The sequence below is a fragment of the Bos mutus genome, chromosome 8 (genome assembly GCF_027580195.1).
Source record: "Bos mutus isolate GX-2022 chromosome 8, NWIPB_WYAK_1.1, whole genome shotgun sequence".
Lineage (NCBI taxonomy): Eukaryota > Metazoa > Chordata > Mammalia > Artiodactyla > Bovidae > Bos > Bos mutus.
The window spans coordinates 66,139,067-66,145,383 of record NC_091624.1 but is presented as its reverse complement, the minus strand read 5'-3'; the positions used below and the strand labels follow the sequence as shown (position 1 = coordinate 66,145,383).

The 6,317-nt window shown below is 40.7% G+C and overlaps 1 pseudogene; it reads left to right on the top strand.

The window, feature by feature from the left end:
• The first annotated feature begins 3,453 nt into the window (after positions 1–3,453).
• Positions 3,454–4,127, top strand: LOC102280211 (large ribosomal subunit protein mL51 pseudogene; annotated as a pseudogene).
• The last annotated feature ends 2,190 nt before the right edge of the window (positions 4,128–6,317 follow it).

Genomic DNA, 6,317 nt, shown 5'->3' with positions numbered 1-6,317 from the left:
TATATGTGGCTGTCCAACTTTCCCAACACCACTTGCTGAAGAGACCATTCTGTCCATTGTATATTCTTGCCTCCTTTGTTGAAGATTAATTGACCATAGGTGTGTGGGTTTATTCTGGGGGCTCGCTTTTCTGCTGCATTGATACATGTGTCTGTTTTGTGCCAATATCTGATTCTGAGCTGATTTCTTTATAGAAGTTGACCACTATAGAAATTGACTCATTCAAAAATTCATATGAAATTAAAGGGGCCAAAAATAGCAGAAACAAAAGTCCTGAAATGGAGAATTAGAGGACTCACACTTTCTGACTTCAAAGGTTACTACAAAAAAATGGTAACAAAGACAACCTAGCACTACTAGCCTGATAATAGACACATGCAGTGGCCTCCCCTTATCCCTGTTTTCATTTTCTAAAGTCTTAGTTAACCTGCAGTCAACCACAGTCTGAAAATAATAAATGGAAAAATTCCATAAATAAACAATTCATAAGTTTAAAATCATGAGTCATTCTTAGTAGCATGACAAACTCTCACAACATTTTATTTCATCCCACCTGACATATGAATCATCCCTTATTCCAGTTTATCCCACCTGTTAATCACTTAGTCACTATCAATGTTTATCAGACTGTTGTGGTATCATAGTGCTTGTGTTCAGGAAAACCTTACTTTACTTAATAATGGCCTCAAAGAGCAAGAGTAGTGATACTGGCAGTTTGGGTATGTCCAAGACATGCTTCAACTGGAAAGGTGAAAGTTCTCAATAAGGAAAGAAAAACAATCATATGCTGAAGTTGCTAAGATATACAGTAAAAACAAATCTGTCCATGAAATTATGAGGAAGAAAAAAGAAATTCATGCTAGTTTTGCTGCTGTACCTCAAACTGCAAAAGTTATGGCCATAGTCCATGATATATGTTTAGTTAAGATGAAAAAGGCATTAAATTTGTGTAATAAAATATTTTGAGAGACCACATTCACATGGTATGAACAATAGAGTATATTGTTAAATACTCTTATTCTATTTTATTATTATTGTTGTTAATTTCTTACTGTGCCTAATTCATAAATTAACCTTTACCATAGGTATGTAAGTATAGGGAAAAAAATATAGTATATATAGGATTTGGTACTATCCATAGTGGGCTACAGTCCACAGGGTTGCAACGAGTCAGACACGACTGAGCAACTGAGCACAGCACAGCACATGGTTTCAGGTATACGTTGTGGGTCTTGGAACAAACGTATCCCTTGAAGATAAGGAGGGCTACCACAGATCAGTGGAGTAGAATTGAGAGTTCAGAAATAAATCAGTACCTCCATGATTAACTGATTAACACAGATGCCAGTGATTACTCAATGGGGAAAGAATAGTCTTTTCAAAAAAATGGTGCTAGGACAATGGGGTGACATACAAAGGAATGCAGTTGGAGCCTTAACTCACACCATATACAACAGTCAGTTCAAAATGGAATTGCCAGTGGGAATGTAAATTGTGGCTGCTTTGGAAAACAGTTTCTTAACTAATTAAACATAGTTACCACATGCCCTAACAATTCTACTCCTAGAATATATCCAAGAGAAAACAAAGCACATGTTCACACAAAACCTTGTATATGAGTGTGCATAGCAGCATTATCCATAGCCCCAAGGTGGGAACAACTTAAATATTCATCGACAGATGAATGGATAAACAAAAGGATGTATACCCATACAATGAAATATTATTTGGCCAAAAAATAAAAATAAAGCACTGAAACATGCTATAACTTGAATTAACCTTGATAATATCCTAACTTGAAGACAGCCAGTCACAAAAGAGCACATATTTACACTTCTGCTCAAAATCAAAATCCAGAATAGGGAAATCTGTGGAGACAGAAAGTAGATTAATGTTTAGTTAAGGCTGGGGAGGAAATTTTGTTTTTTTATTTGGCCATGCTGCACAAGCTTGTGGGATGTTACTTCCCCAGTCAGTCAGTCAGTTAGTTCAGTCGCTCAGTTGTGTCCGAGTCTTTGTGACCCCATGAATCGCAGCATGCCAGGCCTCCCTGTCCAACACCAACTCCCGGAGTTCACTCAAACTCACGTCCATCGAGTCGGTGATGCCATCCAGCCATCTCATCCTCTGTCATCCCCTTCTCCTCCTGCCCCCAATCCCTCCCAGCATCAGAGTCTTTTCCAATGAGTCAACTCTTTGCATGAGGTGGCCAAAGTACTGGAGTTTCAGCTTTAGCATCATTCCTTCCAAAGAATACCCAGGGCTGATCTCATTTAGAATGGACGGGCTGGATCTCCTTGCAGTCCAAGGGACTCTCATGAGTCTTCTCCAACACCACAGTTCAAAAGCATCAATTCTTCGGCACTCAGCCTTCTTCACAGTCCAACTCTCACATCCATACATGACCACTGGGAAAACCATAGCATTGACTAGACGGACCTTTGTTGGCAAAGTAATGTCTCTGCTTTTCAATACGTTATCTAGGTTGGTCATAACTTTTCTTCCAAGGAGTAAGCATCTTTTAATTTCATGGCTGAAGTCACTATCTGCAGTGATTTTGGAGCCCAGAAAAATAAAGTCTGACACTGTTTCCACTGTTTCCCCATCTACTTCCCATGAAGTGATGGGACCGGATGCCATGATCTTCATTTTCTGAATGTTGAACTTTAAGCCAACTTTTCACTCTCCTCTTTCACTTTCATCAAGAGGCTTTTTAGTTTCTCTTCACTTTCTGCCATAAGGGTGGTGTCATCTGCATATCTGAGGTTATTGATATTTCTCCTGGCAATCTTGATCCCACCTTGTGCTTCTTCCAGCCCAGCATTTCTTATGATGTACTCTGCTGGCAAATATAGTTATTTGTATTTTTTTAAGTTTTCCTGTTTCAGTTTTTTATTGTACAAAAGTAATCTTTCTGCTTGTTTTCATCTATTACATGTTAATGAGTTAATTTATAAGTAACTACATCTTTAGTTTATCTTCAATAATTATTTTTATATCACTTAGGTAATTGTTTCCCAATGACTCAGTGGGTAAAGAATCAACCTGCAGTGTAGGCAACACAGGAGATGCAGATTGTTTCTATCCCTGGATCTGGAAGATCTTCCAGAGGAGGGCACGGCAACCCACTCCAGTATTCTTGCCTGGAGAATCCCATGGACTGAGGAGCCTGATTGGCTACAGTCCATAGCATCACAAAGAATTGGACACAACTAGGGATCAAATCCATACCCCCTGAACTGGAAGCACAGAGTCCTAACCACTGGGCCACCAGGGAATTCCCCAAAATGTTTAAAAGATAAAGAGCTGCTGCAGTAAAGCCCAAGATGGCTGCTTGCACCTGGTACTCATGTGACCCCCAGGGGGGAAGGTTCTGTTATCTCCTTGAAGGCCACGTTTGGCCCTCCCTCCTGTGCTCCTGTGGTAAGCTGTTGTGGGGGAGAGATGAGAACAATGGCAGGGAACCTCTCTTGGGTGGCAGGCTGTAATCTATGGGACCAGTGCCTCTGGCCTGCAGAAGTTTCTCTTTGGGTGTTCCCATATTGTTCCATGTAATGGTCACCCTCCTGCCCCCAAAGTGGCTGACCATTGGAAAGAGAAGAGGGCCATGCTTGGGGTATATGACAGTATCAGGATCCTGGGCAACTTTGAAAAGCACTCCAAAGAACTGATCAAGGGCCCCATATGATTTTGAGGCTGGAAGGAGAATTAATTGCAGTGTTGTATCCAAAAGAAGATATTGGTTAGAAACAGAATGTTCCCTGATGAACTGCACAACCTTAGCAGACTCATCAGCTATCTCTGCTGCTGCTACTACTGCTGCTAAGTTGCGTCAGTCGTGTCCGACTCTGTGCGACCCCATAGACGGCAGCCCACCAGGCTCCCCCATCCCTGGGATTCTCCAGGCAAGAACACTGGAGTGGGTTGCCATTTCCTTCTCCAATGCATGAAAGTGAAAAGTTGAAAGTGAAGTCGCTCAGTCGTGTCTGACTCTTCGCGACCCCATGGACTGTAGCCCACCAGGCTCCTCCGTTCATGGGATTTTCCAGGCAAAAGTACTGGAGTGGGGTGCCATTGCCTTCTCCGATTTCTACAAATGCTTTAACCAACATGGAAAGCACTGGTAGAAGAGAAAACTGGGAGCTGTGGAAGAGGTGTGTCTATCACCCAAGAAAAGGGAGAGCTCTTTTCCTTCTGAGCAGAACGATTTGTATACCCTCAGTAAAAAGGTGGGACTTCTTTGTAATAAAAAAAGAAAAAGATAAAGGGTTGCTGAAAGAAGGAAGACAAGTATAGGGATAGAACAGAATATGTAAAATAGTGCAGATGTTAGCCAGTGTGGGGTTTTGAGCATCTGGCAGAATTCCTGGTGTTTGCATTATCTGTATCATTTATTGACTTGCCGGAGTAACGCTGAAAATATTAAGTACACATTCAGATTTATCTCCCTGATACTTGAAAATAGAACACATTCAGAAACAGACTTTATTTTAGGATTCTTCCCAGGATTCCAACGTGTTTTCACATCTTGCTTAAAACTTATAATGTCCTTCTAAATCCAATAGTAATTAAGAGTTATCTTTGCTGTTGGTTTGATCCCTGGGTCAGGTGATCCCATGGATAGAAACTGGCAACCCACTCCTAGAGACTATTCTTGCCTGGAGAATTCCATGGACAGAGGAGCCTGCTGGGCTACAGTCCATGGGGTCGCAAAGAGTCAGACATGACAGAGTTACTAATACTTTTACTCTGCTGTATTTTAGAGAACTGGGGCATAGTACATTTATGATCTTGCCCTGAACATATTCCTAAGTATTATTTCATTTTAAAACCCTCCTGGAAAATCCCATGGACGGAGGAGACTGGAAGGCTGAAGTCCATGGGGTCGCTGAGGGTCGGACACAACTGAGCAACTTCACTTTCACTTTTCACTTTCATGCATTGGAGAAGGAAATGGCAACCCACTCCAGTGTTCTTGCCTGGAGAGTCCCAGGGATGGGGGAGCCTGGTGGGCTGCCGTCTATGGGGTCTCACAGAGTCGGACACGACTGAAGTGACTTAGCATAGCATAGCATACACTGGTAAGCTGCAGTCCATGGGGTCGCTAAGAGTCAGACACAACTGAGCAACTTCACTTTCACTTTTCACTTTCATGCATTGGAGGAGGAAATGGCAACCCACTCCAGTGTTCTTGCCTGGAGAATCCCAGGGACAGGGGAGCCTGGTGGGCTGCTGTCTATGGGGTCTCACAGAGTCGGACATGACTGAAGTGACTTAGCAGCAGCAGTCCCCCACTAAAAAGTAAATTCCACGAATCATTCATTCTACAAATGCTTATTGCCATGTTCCAATCACTATTCTAAAGACAGTTTTTCTCAGGTAGCAAAATACAAAATTTTGTGTCCTCATAGAATTTACATTCTGTTAAAAAGAGACAATAAGCTTAATAAATAAGTAAATCATAGGTGTGTTTGAAGGTAGTCAATCCTATGCAGAAAATAGACCATGAGGGCAATGGTTTAATGTTTTTTACATGAAAACCATGATGCTCAGAAGAATGCCTGGCTCAGGGGGGCACAATGAATATTTGTTGAATAAATGAGTGAATAAATGAATAGGTGTAGTTCGGCCTGTATGTTTGGCTTCTAAGGGTTTTCAATTTGCACTTTTGGACTGCTTTTATTATTATTATTATTATTTTAATAAGTGCAGCTGTAGAAATAATTTAACATGTGCCCTCCCTTTCTGTTCTGCTTTGCTCAAAAAGGTGGCATAGTATAGTGGTTAAGCACAAAAATCTCTGGAGCCAGGGTGCACAAATTCAAATCATAGCTTTATCACAAATTTCTAAAAACTTTAATTATATTTATAACAATTTTTAAACTACAGTCCTTTCATTAACTAAAACTTGAGGCTTTGCATTTTGAAGATCTCCCACTTACAGATATTTTCAATATTGTTTGTTAGCATCATCCTGATCATACCCTTGAGTTCTTGTATTCAGTCAACAATTTTGTGTCAGTTGTTTGCAAGAAACTGTCCTGGGTACTAAGGATATTGTATAATGATGTGCCAATCATAGATGGATATTAGAGTGTCTCTTCTCCTCTTAATCAGAAATTTGATATATCTAGATTCTACACAAGATGTGAACTTCTTGTCAGCTGGGACTGCCTCATTCACATCTAACATCCTTAGAACTTTACACAGTGACTGGTACATATAGACACACAGCAAATATTTAATGAATGAAAAAAATTTATTCTGTAACAACAGTTAGTTATAGGTGTAAAAGGCTCACCTCTGTCAATGGTTGG